Source organism: Triturus cristatus, chromosome 1_1, assembly GCF_964204655.1.
Source record: "Triturus cristatus chromosome 1_1, aTriCri1.1, whole genome shotgun sequence".
In the NCBI taxonomy this organism is placed as follows: domain Eukaryota; kingdom Metazoa; phylum Chordata; class Amphibia; order Caudata; family Salamandridae; genus Triturus; species Triturus cristatus.
In genome coordinates this window covers 1,250,632,810-1,250,659,810 of record NC_140579.1, presented here as the reverse complement: position 1 = coordinate 1,250,659,810, position 27,001 = coordinate 1,250,632,810, and positions in this window count along the sequence as shown.

Below are 27,001 nucleotides of genomic sequence, written 5' to 3'. Positions count from 1 at the left end.
GTCCTCAACATACTGAATATCCATGTTAGCGTTCCACATGGATAAAATAACTGGGTTGTAGTCATTTATGTATTTCGATTCTTCGCTTCTTCTTAAGTTGTAGGTGTCTTTCAGAGACTTTCTTGTGATAGTATGTCGTACAGCTGACATGAAACTGTTCACTCTTCCTTTGGCTAATACAGGACGTGGAAATCCAAAACGACATTTGGTATAGAAATTATCCTTTGACTTGTACTTTCGTCAACAGTATTTTCCACACCTATGGCTTTGAAATCGTAAGACTTGTTCTTTTAAGTTTTTGTCTTCTCTGCTATTTGGTACAGCACATGTAACATAATCTTCAATGAAAGACAAAACACTTTCATCTGAATCTGTTCCAAATTTGGGGGCATCCTTGACCCATAGCAACATATGTGTGTGAGGAGCACCTCTTGCTTGATACTCCTTTCTCCAAAAGAAATCCACAACTTCTCCAAGAGGAGGATTCTTTTTATTGCAGATGAAAGACATCATAGCTTCAAATCTATTATTTTTTTTTTTTTTTTTTTTTTTTTATTCCTCATTTACTGCCATGGTTCCAGACTGCTGAGAGCCAACTGCATGGGTAACAAGAGTTGCGAGTGCACCGTTGCGCTGACACAGCCGATGCTGGAAGGGAAGTAGATGAGAAATCAAATACAAGAGCCCTACAGCTGCCACGGCCACCCTAGCAGCTCAACCCTTGCTAGCCAGCTGACAGAAGTTAACCAACTTTAAGGTTATACATGCCGTTGCCGGTGATATGTGCGACCTGGGCGAGAAGAGAGGAGACCATCGAAAAAGTTAAAGAAACAGCAAGACAGTACTATGGCAGAATAATCATCGGAGCTGGGGGGAAAAAAAAAATAAAATAAATAAATAAATACAAATAAAAAAACCCCAAAAAAACAGCAAGTTCAAAAGTTCAAAAAAGCCCGTCTAACAACTTCCAAAAGTTTCTCCTGTCACGGTTACCGGCCCTAGCTATGTCTAATACAGAGAACTGGAGCAGGGATCTGCGCCACTCATAAAAAGATGGTACAGTAGGTTCTTTCCAGCGTTTGCAGATTTCTCTACGAGCCACCAGCATTGCATAGAATAATAGATTACCAGCCATAGATCGTGTAGAGTCTACCGTTCCAAAAATTACTAGCTTCAGGTCTATTAATATCAGACGACCCAGCCTGGCCGAGAGTTTGCTACTAATTGCGTCCCAAAATGGAGTTAAGTGAGGACACTCGAGAAACATGTGTGAATCAGCAGCCTCCATAAGTCCACATCTCGAGCAAGCCACCGGACCTCCAGCCGCGAATGTCGAAAGTCTTTGTGGGGAATAGTAAGCCCTATGTAGTGTAAACAAGTGATTCCTGCGTAGCCGAGCTGGTTTCACTAATTCCCACAACAGTTTACAGGACATCAACCAGAGATCTACGACGTTGGAGGTCGGTATCAAAGAACTCCACAGCTGTTCTGGGAGAACAAAATCGCCATCCATTTCATCCATTATTAGAGAATACCATAGCAAGACCTCTTTTTTTACAGAAGGCTGATCAACTAAGAGGGTTTCCAAGTGACTTCCTCCCCCTAGAATGAACTTATTAAGTCGTGTAGGTCGTGTTGTTACTGCTTGGGCCCAACTTACTATTTGTACATATTTAAATCTTGAAAGATTGGGCCCAACTTTACGAACTAAGTCCTCCCAGGGGAGCAAAGTCCCTTCCACAAAGAGATCCCCCCAGACAGCCATCCCAGATTCCCTGAGTGGTGTAGCAAGTGCATCATTTAGCCAGGTTGGCGCCTCTGGAAGGTCCCTAAGGGGAGCTCTACTGGAGTAATACCCTAATTTAGTACAGGATTTTATTTTTGCCCAAGTTCTTGCCAGGCCCTGTAAGATCTTCAACTTGACCTTTTTGAAAAATTTGGGTCTCCGAATTTAAACAGAAAACCAGACTGCCCAGCTCCTTTGCACTTCAACAGGGTAGCAAACAAATTGCCAGTCCCGACGCCAGAAGGTGTTTTTAACAGCATACGTGAGTGGGAAAGCTGAAATGCCCAGGCATAGACCTGTAAGTCGGGCCCTGCCAAGCCCCCCTTCTCTCTTCGACGCCTTATCTTTTTCCAAGCTATCCTTGGGTTTTTGTTGCACCAAATAAAAGAACTTATCTCACTCTGGAGTTTAGCCAACAAAGCGGGTTCAAAGTAAAGAGGGATTGTATTAAACAAAAAAGAAACCCTAGGAAGAATAGACATTTTCACGAGGTTAACTCTACCAATTACAGTAAGGGGAAGGTGTACCCAAGCTCTCATCAATTTGCGGCATTCTTTTGCGATCCTAGCAAAATTAGTAGAGGCGATCAGAGAGATATCTTTAATAATGTTTAACCCCAGATAACGAAGACTCTTATTTGAGCCATTACTAAAGCTGCTGCCGACATCGTTCCATACCAAAGTTTCTGTTTTAGCTGCGTTTACCTCATAGCCAGAAACATTTCCAAATTCGACAGCCAACCTAATAACTGCCGGGAAGGCAGAGTCAATGTCAGAGGTCATAACCATGAGGTCGTCCGCGTATAACGCAACTTTCTTCTCCCATTCCCTATATACGAAGGGTATGATGGAGTGTTCTTCGCGTATTTTTTGAGCCAAAGGTTCAATGTAGAGATCGAATAGAAGAGGGGAAAGGGGACAACCCTGGCGGGTCCCTCTAGAGATAGAAAATGCTTCAGAAAGTCCGCCGTTAACAAGTACCCGAGCTGATGGACAATTATATAACAACCGTACAGCCCTTAGAAAATTTCCTCCCACGCCAAACTTGGTCAAGGCCCCCGACAGGTACAACCAGTTGACCCTGTCGAAAGCCTTGGTGGCGTCGAGCGTAAGAATGGCCAACGGAGCTGCATTCAAGGTAGCCATATCGATGGCCCCTATTAGGTCATATGTTAGCTCGAAGAGCTGGCGGCCTCCAATAAAGCCCTTTTGGTTAGGATGTACTAATGTGGGGATGACTTGACCCAGCCTTCTTGCCAGCAGAGAGGCAAAGATTTTGTAGTCTGCATTTAATATAGATATAGGGCGGTAGGAGCCACAATCTATTGGGGGTTTGCCAGGTTTTAATATAAAAGTAATGGAAGCTTCATTCCAAGTTGCTGGTGGTATGGCCCCTCCTACTAAGATTTGATTAAACAATATTGTGAGAAAGGGAGAAATTTCTTCTACTAAGATCTTATATAGTTCTGCCGGTAAGCCATCCGGACCAGCAGTTTTTCCCGCCTTGCTAGCTCGCACAGCCCCCTCTACCTCTTCCCTAGTTACCTCCTTTTCCAACATTTCACATTGCAGATCCGACAATCTTGGAAGAGAAATACCCCTTAACCAACTCTCAATGGCTGCTGACTCAATGTTATTGTCCTCCTGATAGATGTTCTGAAAGAAGTTTTTAAAAGCGGTTCTAATCTCCAAATCCGAGGAGACAGTACCCTGGGGAGATGTCACAGCATTTATAATATTACGCGCCCTGTCAGACTTAGCCTGCCAGGCCAACAGCTTGCCAGCCCCTTCTCCGTATTCAAAATGCAATAATTTACTCGCTTCCCATTTTTGCAGGATTCGTTCATTTAATACGGAGGCCAAGTCCGCTTTGAGGGAAGCCAATTTCTCTTGGAGTGCAAGATAAATGTCTGTAAGATCTTGACTAGTGACATTAATTTCCGCTTGCACTTCAAGAAGCGCAACTTCAATGGATGATATCTCCTGCGCATATCGCCTCCTTTGATGTACAACCTTGTTTTTAATTACTCCACGAAGACAACACTTAAATGCATCCCAAACGACCCGAGGGTCTGAAGATCCAATGTTAATACGCATAAATTCAAGAGTGTCAGCTCTAATAGACAGGACATCTTGGGGACAAGAAAGTAGAGATCTGTCAAATGACCAGGAGATAGTGAGAGGTTTAGTAACTCCGACCATTTCCAGAAGAACAGCAGAGTGGTCTGAAAGGTGCGGAGGGAGGTAGGAGATATCTTTAACTGAATCAACCAAAACGTGACTTATCAGAAAATAATCGATTCTAGATTGATGGTGATACTTATAGTTGTGAAATGAAAAACCTGGTTTTGTACCTGCTCTTGCCTGCCAGATGTCAGCGTACCCATATTGCTTCATGGAACTCAGCAAAAAGGCTCTAGCTTTGGACGGGGTCAACTGCCTACTGCGGGGAATCTTATCTAGTGTTGGATCCAGCACTATATTAAAGTCCCCTGCAAGAATTATAGGATCTGGAAAGTGCAAAAGACTTGAGAAGAGAGACTCTAAGGGAGCTGGATCGTCCTGGTTGGGACCGTAAAAGCCTGCCAGTGTTAGTTTTACCCCACCAAAGACCACCAAAGTGATCGCCCACCTACCTCCCGGGTCGACCTTCTGTGTTATGATTCTTGTGTTAATAGATTTTTTAAACAAGACAGATACACCCCTCGTATTTAACGACTGGGAAGTGGATACCGAAAAATCAATCCACCTATTCCTTTTCACTAAATCGAGCATCTCCTCCTCGATGAGATGTGTCTCCTGGAGTACAATGATCTGCGCATCAATATCGCGAAGATACTGTAAAATTCTATTTGCCCTTGGTTTGGTGCGCAGACCATTGACATTCCAAGAGAGAATCCTAAGATTACTCATAGCTCAACTTCCCACCATTTACACAAGACAGAGTATATAGGAATTTGAACTCAAGGACAAGAAACCTAAACATCCTCCTGAGGTAGCCGTCCTGCCGAAAAAAATCGTAACTAAATGTAAATTTACACAACTGAATCTGAGACCAGACTGAAAACGAGGAAAATTTTCTATTATTACTAACCCACACCCCTAACCTTACCCCTTCACCCCTGTGGCCTAACCTCATCCCCCCACCCCCTGAGGAACCCTAGTGAAGTCCAACCGGAACCGGTTTGTGGTACCCCTTACCCAACCCCACCCCCCCGGAGTGAATGCACAAATCATGGTTCCATTATGTGTGACTTGTGATGTATATTTTATAGAAAAGAACGTTTTTTTTTTTTTCTCTTTTCTGTTTTTTATTTTCTCCCCTTTTTTCCTTCCATTTATCTCTTTTTTTTTTTTATATATCTTCTTTCTATTCTCCGCCTTCTCCCCTATGCTTGTTTCTCCTTTCCTTTTCATTCTAAGGCTAGGTTATATTGTATTTACAAATTGCTTTTTACATTCACCTCCTTACTTGTGCTTTCCATATATTTGCTCGTGTGCCTAGCCTATGCATATACAAGGATGTATGAGAATAAGAATTCCCTAACCAAAATGGTAGAGAATAATTTTGAGGGTGGATCAACTAAAGGGAAGTGCTCAGGGAGGCCCTCCCGCTGCGCCCCTGTCACTTTGGAGGGTAGTTAACAAGTCATCAGCGGCCTGAACTGTACGAATATTGTACATTTTGTTATTCAGCATAATTTTCAGTATTGCAGGAAAACTTAGCTGGACGGTGGCACCAAGTTTCCGAAATGCACCCATCCTTTTGCCCAGCTCCCATTGCTTTTCAAGTGTCACTCTAGATAAGTCAGACCGTACCTGAAATGTAAAGCCTTTATAATCCAGGGACTTTAGCTTTAATGCTGCATTAAGAATCTGCTCCTTTATGGTGTAGGTGTGAAAATTCTCAAGGATCCTCCTCGGTTTTGATCTTTGAGAATTTCGTCTGAAAGGTTCTCTGTGTACCCGTTGGATATCACTAGCTATTTCTTCTTCAGATAGCCCCAACTTTAAAGAAAGAGCTAGCAAAGGGACAATGAAACCTTTGACATCAGAGCCCTCAATTCCCTCGGGAATATTCAAAATCCGGATATTATTACGCCTGGCATGGTTTTCCAAAGTCTCCATCCTCTCAGCAATTGAAATGTCTTCCTTCTTGAGATTCACTATCTCGTCCCTCGCATTATCTACATGCAGGGATAGCCCGCCAACCGCTTCTTCTAACGCATTAGTTCTCGCAGTGAGCCCATCAACTTTACTACCCTGCGCCTCACAATAGCTTTTGATCTCTCTCTGAATCGCAGCTGATTCTTCAAAACCACATTTAATGTCGGCTGAGAGAGACTGAAACATTTGCTCTAGAGAGGGAACTGGTAAAAGGGGTAGTAGGGATGATGCTAGGTCGGCTGGGGTCTCTTGATATAACCCGGCTCCCAATGCGTGCGAAGTCTGTTGGAGGCTGCCACTCAATATCACTTCTAGCCCCCTCCAAAACGGGCTCTGCGCCTGAGCCTGAGGGACTGTTTGAACCTGGCGCTGGGGCTGACCATCGCCCTCTACCCCCTGAGGTACTTGAACCACGCCGTCTGACCCCCTGTACTCCGACAATGAGGCGGAGACGGGAACTGAAGCGGGGCTAATATTACCAGACGTGGTAACAGACAGGGGTAAGGGTTCTCCCAACCTGATTGAATCAACAGACAGAGTCTGCACCACAGAGGCAAAAGTCCTCGTATGCTCAGAGGTAAGCGCAGGGGTGAGCACAGGGACGCAATGCGGAGGATCAGGGTAAGAAGTATGGACAGAGTCCTCCATTATAGCCTGAGGAGGGGGAGATTGCAAAGGATTTGAGGAAGAGTTTGGAATAGAATTTGACTGGTTATTGCAAGGTGGAGGACAGAGATCGGAGACTGAAACAGAAGTGGGCTCTGGTGATGGTACCAAAGAATGGTCTTGATTACGCTCATGGATGCCCTCAACACTAGGCGGAAGGGTGGTGCCTAGTAGTGCAGTAGGGCCTTTCCCAATGTTAAGGAGTTGGGGGACAGCTTTGAAATAAGAGCGCAAAGAGGGTGTTATCTTAGAGTTTGAGTCTAAGACAGACTTTACTGACCTTACAACCCTATTAGCCTTGTAAGCTCGCTTACCCTTCACCTCATTAGCTAGAAAGGATGAAGCTTTTATTGCAGATTGTGACCTTTGTGGCAAACTTGTTGTAGACTGATAAGAATTTGGGGTCTTTTGTATCTTCACCCCCCTACTAACAACTTTACTATCATAGGGCGGGTGACCCTTTACACCCTTGTCCTCCCTACCTGCCTTGTCTCGGTCCTTGGAGGTGCACGCTCTAAGATAGGAAGGTAGGGCACTGTCCCCGGCTCCGCGACTGCTTTCTGGGAACCCCGAGGCCCCAGGCTGACTCCCCCGCACTCCGCCTAGCTCCTCTGCCCCGGGGAAATTATTCAGACCTCCCCCCAACTCCTTCCCCTTCACCTGGAGTCTCTGCTTCTCTGATGCTGATTTCGACCTCGTTGTAACTCTTAATGCTACCTTCGAGCTGACCACACCATCAGCCGCCGCCACCGCTGCTGTAAGCCCTACGGGAGCCGCCACCTCCACGCTGTACAGGGTCGACCCAACACTAGAGCCGGCAGGAAGGACTGGCAGCCACTGACTTCGCCTTCCCCGCCGCAGCTCCAGCGCCGCTTTACTCCAGCACGGCACTCCAGGCGAAAGGCTCTGCCTCTGCTGGCTCGAGAACGCCGGCTCTGGTTCTTCGGCGCCTTCAAGCAGAACACACATAGAGGGAGAAGAGAGAACGCGACTGGGAAAGAAAGGAATCAGGTAAAACTGTAATTTCCACGATCTTGCGGTATAGCCTCTGCACTGTTAACACGAAGGAACCATAAGAAACGCCGCTGCTACACTCCTCGCTCCGGAGGTCTGGGGCGGAGTACCGCGGCAGCTAGCCTACTGCCGCCATGTTCCTCCCTCCAATCTGACCCTGGTATAGAACTTATCTTTTGACTTGTACTTTCATCGACAGTATTTTCCACATCGATGGCTTTGGAATCGTAAGAATTGTTGTTTAAAGTTTTTATGTTCTCTGCTATTGGGTACAGCACATGTGGCATAATCTTCAATGAAAGACAAAACAGTTTCATCTGAATCTGTTCCAAATTTGGGGGCGTCCTTGATCCATAAAAACATATGTATATGAGGAGCTCCTCTTGCTTGATACTCCTTTCTCCAAAAGAAATCCACAACTTCTCCAAGAGGAGGATTCTTTTTATTGCAGATGAAAGACATCATAGCTTCAAATCTATGATTGAAATATCTGCATACATTAACAGGATCCAATGAGCAAAATTCTCCAGGTGTCTTGTATTCAATATTATTTATATTGGAATTTGCCTCTCGAAGAAATTCAAGTAAATCATCCCAAGCATACTCAGCACAGCTTAGTGTAACAAACCATGTAGGAGTTCCCAAGTTCCGTAGCATGCATTTCAGTTCTCCATGTCGACGGTACCAATATTCATTAGTCCCACGCTGACATGTCATCAGATTAATCAACTGAGATTCTAAATGATCATCTCTCTGATGCACTTTATCCATAAAATCCTTTGCAGTTACATTTTGCAGATGCATTCCAGTTTTTAAAATGTGATTTACTACATATGAAAGTCCAGACAAGTCACTTTCAAACAGAAGATGAAACATATAAGGGATACATTGTCGAAATCTTGGATCTTCTGCATATAATCTTGTTGTCCGATATTCAGATGCAGGAATCTGCACAGGACGTTCATCATATCGTCAACCTTTTCCTGTTGGAAACAACTGCGGGAAACAATGAGCTTCCAAACTCTCTTCCCATACACTCATGGGACTTCCTGTTGCTTTTTTCATTTGAAACAACTCAATTGTATTCCCCATCACCTCTTTGGAATGAAGTGGATGTACACTGTAATGTTCATAGATCTCTTCACATCTGGACATGTCCACTTTTTCAAATTGTCCACTTAATGTTTCACTATCTTCTGCTAAATGTATTTCTTCTTCTCCAACAAACAAATTTCTATAGTACTCATTATTTTTTATCAGATACAATGATGCCTTTTGCACTTTTCTAACATCCACTAACTCTTGCCAGATTTTCTTATTCTTAGTAGGAACACCATTATCTAGAATGACTAGAAGCTCATTTTCTGCATGATCTACACCAATAGTTTCAACATTTTTCCTTAAATCTAATAGTATATACACAACTCTTCCTTTCAATCCTCTTTGCAACTCTGATGGAGGTAATTTACTTGTTTTGGGCTCCATACGAACAATAGCCTGAACAGGGTGAACACATTGTATCAGAATAGAATCGTACGTATTTAAATCTATCAGCTCTGGAGGAATAGCAACCAACTCTAGATTATTATGAACAGCTCTAGCAGGCATTTTATTCTCATCTAATTTATTATAACAATATTTGCAAATAGGCTGCTCACATCCCAAATCAAAACAATCCTCTACCAACAAATAAGTTGCAAATTCCATCCACTTATCATCATTTTCTATTTCACTTTTAAAATACAGATTGACACCCCTAGTCTGATTTTTATAGTGACTTCGCCGACAACAAATACAAGAAACATTTGGTCTTTCACCTGAAATTACCTTAAACTTTGTCATTTCATCCTCAAATTTTTCTGTAATTACAGGTTCTACATTGTCTTCAACATTTTCTTCTACTAATGTTTCAGTTTCTTCACACTCTTGCTGAGGCCCAAAGTAACAAAACTCAATATCCTCACAGACCTGCTTCACATCTGAAACTGACCCACGCAAAAGAGCACTGTTCAACTCACTTAACTTTAGTGCTGGACTTTTTGCATAATACAACCTTCTCACTAACTTCCGCATTTGAGTATGATGTACTGCCAGCATTCTGAAATGGTGAAAAACACTTTCACAAACTTTCCTAGAAAGACAAGCCAGAGAATGACTGTGAGAAGTTGGCCTGGTATACGATGCTCACTAGTTAAAGTGATCACCTTGTACCATGCCAAGCAACCCTTATGGTGTGGTTGTAAGTCAACCTTTTCGGACTAGCTGCCCTAGTGGTAGCGTAGGCTAAGCAGTCTTTGAGGCTAAACTCGTGAAGCGTGTTAAGCCAGCTGTTTTACCAAATGCAACCCCCTTTTATACCAATGAAAGGACACCACACAGATATATATTCAAAATATATATGTATTTATTTTTCAAAGTAACCCCTAGTCTCTTTATGAGCACAGGAGCACAAATCGTCAAACAAGATTACAGTAGAATACACAGAAGTTGCACTTTATATGGATAGGCCCTGGTGGCCACTCGAACCATATACTAAAATAGTGGTATAAGTACCACGAACAGAAAAGGGAAAAGGCCTAGGGCCTCTAGAATCGCTGGGCCTACAAGGAGCTAACTTCAGTTAGTGACCAGGAGGTCCACGGGTGGCGTGTGCAGAGCAAATAGTCACACGCGTGCTCCCATAGGTTTCAATGGGTGCGTAAAAAGTACAAAGTTACTGCAAAGAGGATCTTCCGGATGGACTAGGAACTCAAGATTTGGAACACAGGCACTAGAGATGTAATACTACACTTGGGCACAGGTGTGCCAGCTTTACCTCACCTACAGGAAGCGGGTGCATAGGCCTCGAAGTGCGTCGGGTTTCTTCTATCTGTTCCGTGGAGCCTGAAGACAAAGATGCTGCAGGCGGTCGGCCCGGGAGAGATGCAGTGGATCCAAGAGTGGATCGGAGATGTTGAAGACCTGTAAGCAGAGGGGACAGTGTTCACAGTCACTAGCCAGTGACCAGCGTGGCACCAGGTGGGTACCAGGCAATGTCGGGTGCAAACAGGAAGAAAGGTGTAGCTTGTCTCTGCAGCCACGTGGTCCCTGGAGGTCGACGACGTCCAGGAGTCGAGTCACGAGCTGTCCCAAGCAGGCTCTCGCTGTCGGCGGTGTCGGTGACTTGATCGAAGCAAACAAGCCTTGGCAAAAGCAATTGTTGTAGGAAAAGGAAATAAGCTGATGGTTCTGACCAGCAAGGTCAGAAGGACTGCTCCTTTGGAGGGAAGCAAGGGCCAGTCTGGAGCAACCAGACCAGCGGTGTATTTTGTAGAGTTCGTCGCCAAGATGGCTACTAGCCAGCGGGCCAGCAGCCGGTTAGGCGCGTCGAGTGGCAAAATGCAGAAGGGCCCCACGCAGATCGTGGAGATGCTGGAGGGCTCACCTTTGGTGCAGATGCTGCTCGGGTGTTGGGCTTCTCAGATCCCAAAGCACAACTTGGAGGGAGCCTCGGTTGTTGCACTTGTCAGCTTGTCGTAGTCGTTCCAAGATGGCTGGCTCCACGTGTCTCGGTGCCTCCACGGGTCTCCTCTTTTCAGGGACTGTGGATCGGGCGGTGAGAGGTCTGGAGGTCCAGGTCTTGTCAGTCTCTGGGCTCGGGCTCCGGCGGGAGGCGGCGGCAAAGCAGACGTTGATTCGCTGGATGGTGCTTGCGTTAGCAAGGTGGTCACTCCCTGACCACAGGGGAGATTGGCTTCAGTCCTCTGTGCAGCAGAGCATCGAAGTTCCCGTCTTCTTCTTAGTGTTAAGTTGATTCCAGGATGTCTGAAGTCTTAGGACACAGCTCCTACCTTTAAGCGGATTCTAGGGGCCGGACTACCTGCTAGGTCCCTCCCTAAGGGTGGGACCAGGAAGGGGGGTGGTTACACCCCCAATCCTTTGTCCAGCTCGCCCCAGGCCCGGGACTGGTGTGCCCCAGGACCGGTTTGAACTGGCATATGCACCGAGGCTCCTTGTGAGCCACAGGCATGTCTGGTTTCTTTCAAGCCCTACCTGACCAATACACAAAATCCTGTCTGGGGTGGTGCATGCACCTCCCCTGGCAGGAAACCCTTTGTCCACACCTCCCAAGCTGGAAGGACTCCCAGCAGCAGGAGGGCAGACTTGTGTCTGTGGTGGCAGCATCCATTTTGTGGAGCTGAGGCTATGTCTGATTTTACCCGGGTTTCAGGTACTGTACATGTCGTGTCCCTCTAGAAGGGTGGAATGCTAACCCCGTCGCCAGAATTGGCGAGGGGTTAGTATTCCAATTCGTATGACACCTTACTCGACATGTTTTGATAAAGCCAAACCAAAGATAGCAATTAACCGCGAGGTTCATAATGCACATAAGAGTATATGGTATGACGATATCTGGAAACAGTAGAAGGAAGTTGTTCCGACCACTGCAGACAGGCTCAGCTCATGCCAGAGCACCATCTCACATGGAACCAAGCACTCTGCCTTCAGGATTGTTAAGGCCTGCCATAGGAGTGACTTATAGGTTACCAGGTGTCCCATTTAAGGTTAGGTATAGGTATACTACACCTAAGTAAGAGGTGATTACACCAATTACCCCAGCTGAGTGATCAGCCAGTTGTGTCAAATTGTTAGGCCAAGCCTGGGGTGGCATAATACATGCTTCAGCCCTTGGCAGGCCTTGGGTACACCAATGCCCTGGGTACCTAGTGTACACTGGTACAGGGGCTGACAGGGTGATCCACTTCCAATTGGTTATGCACCTAGGGTGCATAGTTCTAATTTAGTAGAGAGAACAGCAGGCTGGGGGTCTGATTGGCAGGCCCACAGCCTCAATATGTCAAAAACCAGTGAAGCAAAAAGCAAAAATTTGGGGTGACCATAGGATAGCAGACCCTACTCTCCTACACAACCCCCCCCAAAACGCTGGGACATTAAACTAGCCTTGACCAGTCTCGTCTTCATGTCCTAAGTGGAAGTACCTGGAGAGACCATCTGCATTCCCATGGTCAGTACCTGGCCGGTGCTCCACTGTAAAGTCCATCCCCTGTAGGGAAATGGACCACCTAAGCAGTTTGGGGTTTTCACCCTTCATCTGATTTAGCCACAAGAGGGGCTTATGGTCGGTCTGAATCTTGAAGTGAGTGCCAAACAAGTATGGCCTCAGCTTCTTCAGGGCCCACACCACAGCAAAGGCCTCCCTCTCAATAGCTGACCAATTTTTCTCTCTGGGGGTCAACCTTCTGCTAATAAAAGCAATGGGTTGGTCTTGACCATCTACATTAAGTTGGGACAGCACAGCTCCCACACCCAACTCAGAAGCATCTGTTTGGAAAATAAACTCTTTGGAGTAGTCAGGACTTTTCAGGATAGGTGCAGAGCACATGGCCTCCTTCAGGTCATCAAATGCCTTTTGACAGCTTACTGTCCACTGAACCTTTTTGGGCATCTTCTTGGATGTCAGATCATTAAGAGGAGTCACAATGGACCCATAGTTCTTAACAAACTTCCTGTAGTACCCAGTCAAGCCCAAGAAAGCTCGAACTTGAGTCTGGGTGGTTGGAGGGGACCAGTCCTTGATGGATTGTATCTTACTCTCCAGTGGTTGAACTTGGCCTCCACCTACAAGGTGGCCCAAATATACAACCTTACTCTGCCCTATCTGGCACTTAGTAGCCTTGATAGTGAGGCCTGCCCTTTGCAGAGCCTCAAGAGCCTTCTTCAGGTGGATCAGGTGATCCTCCCAGGTGGAGCTAAAGACAGCAATGTCATCCAGATATGCTGCGCAAAAGTCATCCAACCCAGTAAGGACTTGGTTCACCAGCCTTTGGAAGGTGGCAGGTGCATTCTTCAGACCAAAGGGCATCACCACAAACTGGTAGTGCCCACCTGGGGTTGAGAATGCTGTTTTGGCCTTAGACTCCTCAGCTAATCTGATTTGCCAATAGCCAGCTGTTAAGTCAAATGTGCTCAAAAACTTTGCAGAAGCTAGTTTGTCTATGAGTTCATCTGCCCTTGGAATAGGGTGTGCATCTGTCCTGGTGACAGCATTGAGTCCTCTGTAATCCACACAGAACCTCATCTCTCTCTTGCCATCTTTGGTGTGAGGTTTGGGGACCAGAACCACTGGGCTAGCCCAGGGGCTCTCTGAGGGTTCAATGACACCTAATTCCAGCATTTTATGTACCTCAGCCTTTATACAGTCCCTGACGTGGTCAGGTTGTCTGTAAAGCTTGTTCTTTACAGGCAGACTGTCACCAGTGTCCACCACATGGGTACACCAGTCAGTTTGACTAGGTATCAAGGAAAACATATGTGAAAATGATTGTAGAACCTGTCTACATTCAGTCTGCTGATGGGCAGTGAGGTTGCCTCCAAGGGTCACTCCTTCAACTGAGCCATCTTCAGGGTTCTGAGACAACAGGTCTGGGAGAGGGTCACTCTCTTCCTCCTGTCCCTCATCTGTAGCCAAGAGCAAGCCCATGTCTGCCCTGTCAACATATGCTTTAAGCCTGTTAACATGGAGTACTCTGTGGGGACTCCTGGGAGTTCCTAGGTCGACCAAGTAGGTGACCTCTCCCTTCTTTTCCAGGATTGTATGGGGTCCAGACCATTTGTCTTGGAGTGCTGCTGGGGCCACTGGCTCCAACACCCATACCTTCTGTCCTGGCTGAAACTCAACCAAGACAGCCTTTTGGTCATGCCAAGCTTTCTGTAAGGCCTGGCTTGCCTCAAGGTTTTTGGATGCCTTCTCCATATACTCAGCCATCCTGGAGCGGAGACCAAGTACGTAGTCCACTATGTCTAGCTTAGGCTTTTTGAGAGGTAACTCCCATCCTTCCTTCACCAAACACAGTGGGCCTCTCACAGGGTGCCCGAACAACAATTCAAAGGGGCTGTAGCCAACTCCTTTTTGTGGGACCTCTCTGTAAGCAAACAGAAGGCAGGGTAGAAGGATGTCCCATCTTCGCCTGAGCTTTTCAGGTAATCCTTTGATCATACCCTTTAGGGTCTTGTTGAACCTCTCAACAAGCCCATTGCATTGTGGGTGATAAGGGGTGGTGAACTTGTAGTTGACACCACATTCCTTCCACATAGCTGTCAAGTATCCTGACATAAAGTTGGTACCTCTGTCAGATACTACCTCCTTAGGAAACCCCACTCTGGAGAATACTCCCAGCAGGGCCCTGGCCACAACAGGAGCTGTAGTGGTCCTAAGGGGAATTGCCTCTGGATACCTGGTGGCATGATCCACTACCACCAGTATAAATCTGTGCCCAGATGCAGTGGGAGGATCCATGGGACCCACTATGTCTATTCCCACTCTTTCAAAGGGGACCCCCACCACAGGTAGTGGTATTAGGGGGGCCTTTGTTGTGCCACCTGATTTGCCACTGGCTTGGCAGGTCACACAGGAGCGACAAAACTCCTTTGTATCTTCATTCATATGAGGCCAGTGAAAGTGAGGGACAAGTCTGTCCCAAGTCTTGTTCTGGCCTAAGTGTCCTGCTAAAGGAATGTCATGGGCCAAGGTAAGAAGGAAGCCCCTAAATTGCAGAGGTATAACCAACCTCCTGGTTGCACCAGGCTTGGGGTCTCTAGCCTCTGAATAAAGGAGCCCTTCATCCCAATACACTTTATGGGTACCTTGAGCATTCCCAGCAGCCTCAGCAGCAGCCAGCTGTCTGAGGGGTTCAAGAGAGGGACAGGATAACTGAGCCTGCCTCAAGTCAGCCCTTGAAGGTCCCCCTGTCCCCAGAAACTCAACCTGATCAGGTTCAAGCTCTTCAGGGACAGTTCCTTCAGGGTCCTCTAGATCAGCTTCCTGGGAAGGCTGATCATCACTCTGAGGCAGGGGGGAAGGCACAGCCTTGATCCTCCTGTTCTTCTTCTTGGTAGGTGCTTGGTCCATTGTTCCAGGATCCAAGACCTGAGGTTCAGTGAGGCACTTTTTGGCCTGTGACCTGGTCACAGCAAGGACATGTGATGATATACCTAACATCTCTGCATGAGTCCTGTACTCCACTTCTGACCATAGAGAACTCTCTAGGTCATTGCCCAACAAACATTCTACTGGGAGGTCTGCACTAACCACAACCCTTTTGAGGCCAGTTACCCCTCCCCATGAGAAGTTAACAACTGCCACACTGTGTGAAGTAGTGGCATTGCTGGCATTGGTCACCAGGTAGTTCTCACCTGGTATGTACTGTCCAGGGTCCACAAAGCCTGGTGTCACCATAGTGACACTGGCACATGTGTCCCTGTAGGCTTGAGCCACTTTTTCATTAATTAAAGGAGTCTGTCTGTACTTGCCCAGGTTACTGGGGCTCACAGTCAGGGACAAATCAATGTCCCCATCACAGATCAAGACTGCCTGTGTCAGGGTTCTGTCTAAGTCAGAATCTCCTTCAGTTCCCATAGTGATTCCCACTACACCCTTTGTCTGGGGACCAACACTGCTAACAGTAGTACTGGGAGCAGGTGCCTTAGGGGCAACAGTGTTGGGGGCTCCACCCTTTTTGCAATCACTAGTCCAGTGAGTTGTATTTTTGCAATGATTGCACCAGGGTTTCTTTTGACCTTCTTTCTTCTTTTTGGACTGTTGTTGGGACCCACCCTCCTTAGCAGTAGTTTGGGGCCCTGTTGAAGACTTCTGGTCTTTAGATTTCTGATCTCCACCCTTCTGGTCTGTTTTCTTCTGATCACCCCTTTGGCCCTGGTTCTGGTTCTTTTGCTTAACCCTGGTTCTGACCCATTTGTCTGCCTTCTTTCCCAATTCTTGGGGAGAGGTCAGATCAGAGTCAACCAAGTGTTGATGCAGTTGCTGGTTTTGACAGTTATTTAAAATCTGTTCTCTCATCATCCAATTATACAATCCTGTAAAATCAGATACCTTACTTCCCAGCAACCAACCCTCCAAAGCCTTAGTGGCACATTCAACATATTCAGACCAGTCCTGAGTCTGTGTCTTTTGGGTGTCTCTGAACATTAACCTGTACTGTTCAGTGGTTAAGCCTAACCCATCTACCAGAACACTCTTCAGGACTCTGTAGTTTCTGACATCCTCTTCTCTAACAGTGAGGAGTCTGTCTCTGCCTCTTCCTTCAAAGGAGAGCCAGAGGATTGCTGCCCACTGGTCTTCAGGAACCTGCTGTACTTTGCAGGCTCTCTCAAGAGCAGTTATACATTTGTGGATGTCATCCCCACTTTTGTAGGGGGGCACAACCTTAGACAGGTTCCTATTATCAAAGACCCTATCTTTGTCCTTAGGGACAATGCTGCCACCAGTGGGTATAGACCCACTCTCTCTAGGTTGCCTAGCCTTGTTCAGTTTTTCTTCCATCAGGGCTACTTCTAGCTCCTGCTTCCTGATCCTCAGCTGGGCTTCCTGCATTCTGGCCTCATGTTCCCTCCTCTGAGGGGTGGTCAGTCTCCTTCTGGAGTGACCTTGAGAGCCTCTAGAGCCATGGGAAGCATTGGAGTCACCTGAGCGATTCCTTTGCCTTCCAAGCCCTGTGTTAAGTCCACTGGGGAGATCCAATGGGGTGAACCCACTGTCAGTCCCCAATAGCCTTAGTTTAGCTGGGCCAAGTATAACACTTGGCACTGGGCTAGTTCTCCCTTCATCCCCACTCACATCTGTATCCCCATCACTTTCTTCCTCTGTGGTAGGCATCCCATCTAAGGGGTGACTATTGGAAGGGGGTACCTCTGTGGCATCTTCAGAAGGGGGGCCTCCTGTTCCTGACCCTAAGGGGGCTAACTGGGAAGCTTTCTTGAGTTCTCTCTGATTCTCATCATTCTGTAAGAGTTCTCTGAGCTCAGCAGAGGTAGGGTTCTTGGGCTGTTTAAGGCCTCTAAGAGTTGCCAAATGCCTGAGCTCATTCTGATTAAGGGTAGCAAAGCTGGATGGTGCCCTCTGGGGGTCACTCTCAACAGAGATGGGTACAGTGGACCCCTCTGCCCCGGCCATTGCTCTTAAGTGTGGGTGGATGTGTTGCAATCTACCTACACTTGGGTTTACCTACTAAACCTATCTAGTAGTTGTAGTCAGGGTGTGCTACTCCCTTTGCTCTACAACAACTAAGTTCAGTAGAACTTATGTATATCTAATCTTGTTTTATATGTACCTACAGGTACCTATGTGATCTTTCAATTGGTAACCAAGAGATTACAATGGTAAAACACAGCAAGCTCAAATCCAACCGCTGCTCACCAATGTGAGAAGTTGGCCTGGTATACGATGCTCACTAGTTAAAGTGATCACCTTGTACCATGCCAAGCAACCCTTATGGTGTGGTTGTAAGTCAACCTTTTCGGACTAGCTGCCCTAGTGGTAGCGTAGGCTAAGCAGACTTTGAGGCTAAACTCGTGAAGCGTGTTAAGCCAGCTGTTTTACCAAATGCAACCCCCTTTTATACCAATGAAAGGACACCACACAGATATATATTCAAAATATATATGTATTTATTTCTCAAAGTAACCCCTAGTCTATTTATGAGCACAGGAGCACAAATCGTCAAACAAGATTACAGTAGAATACACAGAAGTTGCACTTTATATGGATAGGCCCTGGTGGCCACTCGAACCATATACTAAAATAGTGGTATAAGTACCACGAACAGAAAAGGGAAAAGGCCTAGGGCCTCTAGAATCGCTGGGCCTACAAGGAGCTAACTTCAGTTAGTGACCAGGAGGTCCACGGGTGGCGTGTGCAGAGCAAATAGTCACACGCGTGCTCCCATAGGTTTCAATGGGTGCGTAAAAAGTACAAAGTTACTGCAAAGAGGATCTTCCGGATGGACTAGGAACTCAAGATTTGGAACACAGGCACTAGAGATGTAATACTACACTTGGGCACAGGTGTGCCAGCTTTACCTCACCCACAGGAAGCGGGTGCATAGGCCTCGAAGTGCGTCGGGTTTCTTCTATCTGTTCCGTGGAGCCTGAAGACAAAGATGCTGCAGGCGGTCGGCCCGGGAGAGATGCAGTGGATCCAAGAGTGGATCGGAGATGTTGAAGACCTGTAAGCAGAGGGGACAGTGTTCACAGTCACTAGCCAGTGACCAGCGCGGCACCAGGTGGGTACCAGGCAATGTCGGGTGCAAACAGGAAGAAAGGTGTAGCTTGTCTCTGCAGCCACGTGGTCCCTGGAGGTCGACGACGTCCAGGAGTCGAGTCACGAGCTGTCCCACGCAGGCTCTCGCTGTCGGCGGTGTCGGCGACTTGATCGAAGCAAACAAGCCTTGGCAAAAGCAATTGTTGTAGGAAAAGGAAATAAGCTGATGGTTCTAACCAGCAAGGTCAGAAGGACTGCTCCTTTGGAGGGGAGCAAGGGCCATTCTGGAGCAACCAGACCAGCGGTGTATTTTGTAGAGTTCGTTGCCAAGATGGCTACTAGCCAGCGGGCCAGCAACCGGTTAGGCGCGTCGAGTGGCAAAATGCAGAAGGGCCCCACGCAGATCGTGGAGATGCTGGAGGGCTCACCTTTGGTGCAGATGCTGCTCGGGTGTTGGGCTTCTCAGATCCAAAAGCACAACTTGGAGGGAGCCTCGGTTGTTGCACTTGTCAGCTTGTCGTAGTCCTTCCAAGATGGCTGGCTCCACGTGTCTCGGTGCCTCCACGGGTCTCCTCTTTTCAGGGACTGTGGATCGGGCGGTGAGAGGTCTGGAGGTCCAGGTCTTGTCAGTCTCTGGGCTCGGGCTCCGGCGGGAGGCGGCGGCAAAGCAGACGTTGATTCGCTGGATGGTGCTTGCGTTAGCAAGGTGGTCACTCCCTGACCACAGGGGAGATTGGCTTCAGTCCTCTGTGCAGCAGAGCGTCGAAGTTCCCGTCTTCTTCTTAGTGTTAAGTTGATTCCAGGATGTCTGAAGTCTTAGGACACAGCTCCTACCTTTAAGCGGATTCTAGGGGCCGGACTACCTGCTAGGTCCCTCCCTAAGGGTGGGACCAGGAAGGGGGGTGGTTACACCCCCAATCCTTTGTCCAGCTCGCCCCAGGCCCGGGACTGGTGTGCCCCAGGACCGGTTTGAACTGGCATATGCACCGAGGCTCCTTGTGAGCCACAGGCATGTCTGGTTTCTTTCAAGCCCTACCTGACCAATACACAAAATCCTGTCTGGGGTGGTGCATGCACCTCCCCTGGCAGGAAACCCTTTGTCCACACCTCCCAAGCTGGAAGGACTCCCAGCAGCAGGAGGGCAGACTTGTGTCTGTGGTGGCAGCATCCATTTTGTGGAGCTGAGGCTATGTCTGATTTTACCCGGGTTTCAGGTACTGTACATGTCGTGTCCCTCTAGAAGGGTGGAATGCTAACCCCGTCGCCAGAATTGGCGAGGGGTTAGTATTCCAATTCGTATGACACCTTACTCGACATGTTTTGATAAAGCCAAACCAAAGATAGCAATTAACCGCGAGGTTCATAATGCACTTAAGAGTATATGGTATGACGATATCTGGAAACAGTAGAAGGAAGTTGTTCCGACCACTGCAGACAGGCTCAGCTCATGCCAGAGCACCATCTCACATGGAACCAAGCACTCTGCCTTCAGGATTGTTAAGGCCTGCCATAGGAGTGACTTATAGGTTACCAGGTGTCCCATTTAAGGTTAGGTATAGGTATACTACACCTAAGTAAGAGGTGATTACACCAACTTACCCCAGCTGAGTGATCAGCCAGTTGTGTCAAATTGTTAGGCCAAGCCTGGGGTGGCATAATACATGCTTCAGCCCTTGGCAGGCCTTGGGTACACCAATGCCCTGGGTACCTAGTGTACACTGGTACAGGGGCTGACAGGGTGATCCACTTCCAATTGGTTATGCACCTAGGGTGCATAGTTCTAATTTAGTAGAGAGAACAGCAGGCTGGGGGTCTGATTGGCAGGCCCACAGCCTCAATATGTCAAAAACCAGTGAAGCAAAAAGCAAAAATTTGGGGTGACCATAGGATAGCAGACCCTACTCTCCTACAATGACCTTGCAAACCAGTATGTTTTCTCACTCTGCAAGGGTCTAGTCCTTGCAACAGCTTAATCTTTTGTTTTACACTTTTTCTAGTTTAGACTCGTAAAAAATACATCATTTTTCAATAGATTCCTGTCGTACACTACAAACACTACTGCAATCCCAAGTGTATACAGGGTTTTTAGCACGTCTCCCTAAAACTTCATCAGCTATCACTTCTTTTGCATTTCTTTCAACCATTTTCTCTTTCTCCATTGGACAACCATCACTAACCTCATAACCTCTACCACTGGTGTCAACTGCATACAATAATTTTTCACTTAGTGAATAACTCTCTTCATTAAAAAAAGGCTCTGAACTAGAACTGTGTTTCCATTCTCCCCAAAAAACATCACAACATTTTTTTTTATTAATAACTCTTTTCCTCCTACTTTTGGCCTTCATTACAAATATTGATTTATCTAGTGATCGAATTCTGTTCAAAACTAAAATAAACAGTTTCCTTTTTACTTCAAAAGCCTTTTCCACAATGCTTTCAATATGCTTCTTCTTTTTATAAAATAAAGCTCTCTTTTTATATTTCTTTACATCTTTCAGCAAATTATGCACTACTCTCTTGTAAAATATTTTTATGCGTAATTCCTTATACTGATTTTGTCTTCTTTTACCATACCATCTCCTTTGACTGAACATTTGCTTTTTTACTTTTCCTCCTTTTTTGATTTTTTTTCGTACTCAAAAAATTATTTGAAGTTGCAGCATTCTCTACATTCTGTTTGCTCCTACCAACATTTTTAATAAATTGCTTCGTGATCTTACCAGATGATTTTTTCCTTTTAGCCACATTATCTTTTTAATTCAATACTTGTGGTTGATGTTTCTTCAAATAATCCTCCTGTCTCTGTTCTTTTCTTTTTATTTTTTTTTCTGGCATACTTTCTCGATTTTAACGTTGAAAAACAGTATCTGCAAAAAAGAGTCACAAATAAATGTATATTAGTAACTTTCAAATTTACAATATTCCATTACTGTACAAACACATTTTATATAAAAACAGACTAAAAAACTATAGCCCTGAACCACAAGTGTGACGATGATTAAAACACTACATACATAATGCATACTACTTTGAAGCAGTTCATGCCCTAAAGCCTACCTCACAAAAAGACTACATGCTAACGAACTGAATGATTACAGTACTAAAAAGAGACACACTGGGTGAGTAACAGGGTGTTTGCAAGAAGTGTATGAATACTAACTGGGGAATTGAAGCTGCGAAAGACAACTGTGTAGCTGATTAGAGAACTGATTGCATACTGGATAGGCATTTAAAGCAGTCCATGTCCTAAGGCCTGGCTCACTGCATGAGTACTTGGGTACTGACTGAATGATTAGACTACAGCTAGGATAGTGCCTGGGTGAATGTATAAGTGGTAGGCTTTTGGCACAGGGAATGGATTAGTACCTGGTACTGAATGGCTCACTAGAAGAGTGCAAAGGAAGTGACAGGATGTTTGCTGGACTGTATGGATACTCACTAGGGAATTGAAACTGTGAAAGACAAGTGTCTAGGTGGTTAGAAGACTGCATGCACAGTGCATAGGGGTTTGAAGAAGTCCATGTGCTAAGGCCTAGCTCAGTGCATGAATACTTAGGCAGTGACTGAATCATTAGAGTACTGGAAAGAGAGTGACTTGGTGAATTTATAAGTGTTTGGGTTTTGGCACAGTGAATGGATTAGTATATGGTCCTGAATGGGTCACTAGAGGACTGCAAAGCGAGTGATAGCGTGTTTCCTGGAAGTGTATGGAAACTGTCTAGAAAATTAAAGGTGAGAAAAACAACTGTGTAGGTGGTTAGAGAACTACATGCATACTGCATGGACATTTGAAGCAGTCTGTTTGGTAATGAATGGTTCACAACATAAGTACTTAGAAACTGACTAAATCATCAGACTACTTCTAGGACAGTGCCTGGGTAAAAATATTAAATTTTCAGTTCTGGGGCAGTAAAGACAATACTACATGGTACTGTACTTTAGTGTCAAAGCATGACTCATTTTATCAATGCGTAAGCAAAGACTGGCTTCTAATGCTACTAAAACTTGACAACATGACAGGTTTCAAAACAGTTTTCTGTCAGCAATTGCACAATGTTACCAAATGCTTCTCTCACAGTGGTTCCCAAATGCACCCAGACTCACAGTGTGATTCTAGACAAGCACCACTATCCCTAGGAGTTTACCAAAACTCATTCACTACAGTGAAAGTGGTAAGGGAACTGCACACAATCTACATATTTCACGACTACACTTTAGTCTCAATTCTTGACTCATTTAATCAACACATAAGCAAAGACTGGCTTCTAATGCTACTAAAACTTGACAACATGACAGGTTTCAAAACAGTTTTCTGTCAGCAAATGCACGATGTTACCAAACGTTTCTCTGATAGTGGTTCCCAAATGCACACAGACTCTCAGTGTGATTCTAGACAAGCACCACTATCCGTAGGAGTTTACCAAAACTCATTCACTACAGTGGAAGAGGTAAGGGAACTGCACACAATCTACATATTTCACGACTACACTTTAGTGCCAATGCCTGACTCATTTAATCAACACATAAGCAAAGACTGGCTTCTAATACTACTAAAACTTGACAACATGACAGGTTTCAAAACAGTTATCTGTCAGCAAATGCACAATGTTACCAAACACTTCTCTGACAGTGGTTCCTAAATGCACACAGACTCACAGTGTGATTCTAGACAAGCACCACTATCCCTAGGAGTTTACCAAAACTCATTCACTACAGTGGAAGAGGTAAGGGAACTGCACACAATCTACATATTTCATGACTACACTTTAGTGTCAATGCCTGACTCATTTAATCAACACATAAGCAAAGACTGGCTTCTAATGCTACTAAAACTTGACAACATGCCAGGTTTCAAAACAGTTTTCTGTCAGCAAATACACAATGTTACTACATGCTTCTCTCACAATCCTTACCCAAATGCACACAGACTCACAGTGTGATTTTAGACAAGCAACACTATCCTAGCACTTTACCAAAACTCATTCACTACTGTGGAAAGGGTAAGGGGACTGCACACAATCTACATATTTAAGTACAGCACATCAGTGTCAAGGGATGACTCATTTAATCAACATATAAGCAAAGACTGGCTTCTAATGCTACTAAAACTTCACAACATGACAGATTTCAAAACAGTTTTCTGTCAGCAAAAGCACGATGTTATCAAACGCTTCTCTGACAGTGGTTCCCAAATGCACACAGACTCACAGTGTGATTCTAGACAAGCACCACTATCCCTAGGAGTTTACCAAAACTCATTCACTACAGTGAAAGTGGTAAGGGAACTGCACACAATCTACATATTTCACAACTACACTTTAGTGTCAATTCTTGACTCATTTAATCAACACATAAGCAAAGACTGGCTTCTAATGCTACTAAAACTTGACAGCATGACAGGTTTCAAAACAGTTTTCTGTCAGCAAATGCACGATGTTACCAAACGTTTCTCTGATAGTGGTTCCCAAATGCACACAGACTCTCAGTGTGATTCTAGACAAGCACCACTATCTCTAGGAGTTTACCAAAACTCATTCACTGCAGTGGAAGAGGTAAGGGAACTGCACACAATCTACATATTTCACGACTGCACTTTAGTGTCAATGCCTGACTCATTTAATCAAAGCATAAGCAAAAACTGCCTTATAATGCTACTAAAACTTGACAACATGACAAGTTTTAAAACAGTTTTCTGTCAGCAAATACACGATGTTACCAAATGCTTCTTCTTTTTTTTTTTTTTTTTTTTGATTTCAAAAACCTTTATTCAGCAGGAATAAATAATACACAGCCCTTATGCCTACAACCATCGAGTGGCCGGCAGCGTAATATGCGAAAGGAAAGTTGGTGATGTACACAGCTATCTGCCTACAACCCGCCAGGGGCTGGCAGCGTCACAGTAATCATCGATGTATAGTATGATAGTCAATGGGGCTGCAACATACTGTGTGTCGTGTAACCTGTATTCGTCCAGTGATCCGTATAAACATGCATAAGTTGTGCATAAGTTAAATCCGACATGTGCGATGGCTTCTCATTCCATATCTCAGTTATATAGTACATCATAGTCACAGTGTTAAACCCATAGTTGTCGGAAGACCAGTGAGGGAGAACCACTATCCCACCACCCTCCCGCAACAGAAGGGTGGGGCGTGCCAGTTCCCGGAGGGCACGCCATTTATCCACGGGAGCGCCGGTCTGCCGGACAGGAGTGAGACGTAAGGACAACCCACACCCGACTGAATCACCCCCTCCACCCGTTCAAGCAATTCAACCCAGATGAAGCAGTAGTGTAGAGTCTGAGCAATTTTTTATATGGGGCTTGCTATGTCTGTGGATGTGATTACAGATATGTCGTAAGAGGACTCCAGATATCTACCGGTCTGGATGCTGTAGGCAGAAGCTCCGCGTATCTGAGCAAAGTGTCCTGGCATTGCACCATGTCTTTGATCCAGTCTTTGAATTTAGGAGCCCTGCCCCTCCCCCACCTACATGCTATGAGTCTCTTCGCTATGAGAAAAGCAACTGTAGCAAACCTGCGGACCGGTTTCTTGACGGTTTTTGTGTAGCCCAAAAGTGCCTGCGTTGGAGAAGGCGTCAGTGGGACGTCTATCATCTCCGAAATGCCAGAGTATATCTGACGCCAATAGTCAGCAATTTCCCGGCAGCCCCAGGCCATGTGCAGAAAGTCCGCCGCTGGTGTGCGGCAGCGCCAACAAAGATCATCCTCTCGTAGGCCTACCCTATACATGTGAGCTGGAGTACAGTACAGCCTATGCAGGAACTTATAGTGAATAACCCTGAATCTACTGCTGGAGGAGATCCGTTCGGTCTGTAGACAGCAAAAGCTCCAGAGCTCGTCTTCAACGGGTACACCTAATTCTGCTTCCCATTTTGTACGTGCCCTGCAGGGTGCTGGGTCCGGTGTAGCGCGGATTGAGTGATATAGATTAGAGACCGCGTGTGCCGGAGTGGCAGCCTTGAGCAACTGGTGTAAAGGGTCTAAAGTGGGTGGTTTGTCAGGAAATCCCTCTGTCAGTGCACGAACACCACTGCGTAGGCGAATGTAGAGAAATGTATCCATGGGGTAGGTGTGAGGTCGGCTAACATGTGCGTCTGTGAGCGAAATTGTCCGTCCTGATATAAGTCTCCCCAAGTCCTGATGTTAAGTTTGGCCATACATTTTTTAAATAATTGTTCCTGCAGAATGGGTAACAGAGGATGGTATGCCAGGGGAAGCAATGGGGAATAGATCAGTGTCGTGCAGGCTTTTTTCGCAATATGCCGCCATGCTAGGACTGAGCTGGAGACTGTGGTATGGTGCGCAACCCTTGTCTCTGGCACACTAAATATGGCGCCCTCCAGTGGGATGGGATCTGCCAGCCAATATTCCACCGCTATCTGCGGCATAAAGGGAGTGGGGTGGAACCAGTGATACACGTAGTGTGCCTGAGCGCTATAGTAGTAGAGTTCAAACTCTGGTAAATCAAAGCCCCCCTGCGTGAATGGGCGAGTCAAGATGTCCCAGCTCAGGCGCGGCTACCTCCCTCCCCAAACCAGACGAATAAGCTCGGAGCGCAAGCGTTGGAAGAAGGACTTACCCGGATAATATGGGATATTTAAGAAAAGGTAAAGGAGCTTGGGAAGAACTACCATCTTAATGAGAGATGCACGTCCCGCAAAAGAGAGAGGCAACGTGATCCGTCTGGTCACGCAAGTTTGAATATTATCGAATGTGCGGCCGTAATTCATCCGCATCAATTCTTCCCGATCCCGAGAGAGCAGTATGCCCAGGTATCGGACCTCATCTGCGCACCACCGCAGGGGGTAATCAAGGTGGAGCGGCTGAGCAGCCACGGTGAGCGGGAATATAGTGGATTTGCCCCAATTAATTTGGATGCCGGACATGCCCGCAAACCGAATGAATTCCCTCAGGATAGGGTTTAGGTTAGTAGCAGGGTCGCGGATGTACAGCGTGATGTCATCCGCGTACAATGATATGAGCACTTCCCGCTGCAAACAGCGCAGAGCCTTGTCCCGGTGATGCTGTCTGAGCCGAGCAGCCAGCGGTTCCATCGCTATAGCGAACAGTAATGGGGATAGGGGGCACCCCTGACGTGTCCCCCTCGATATAGCAAAGGCCTCCGATATCCGACCGCTCACCCCTACCCGAGCTATTGGCTGACGATAAAGGATATCTATCCACTGCGTGAATCCTATCGGCATCCCCATATTTCGCAGGATACATTGGAGATAGTCCCACTCCAAGGAGTCAAATGCCTTAGTGGCGTCCAAAAAAACCGCCACCAG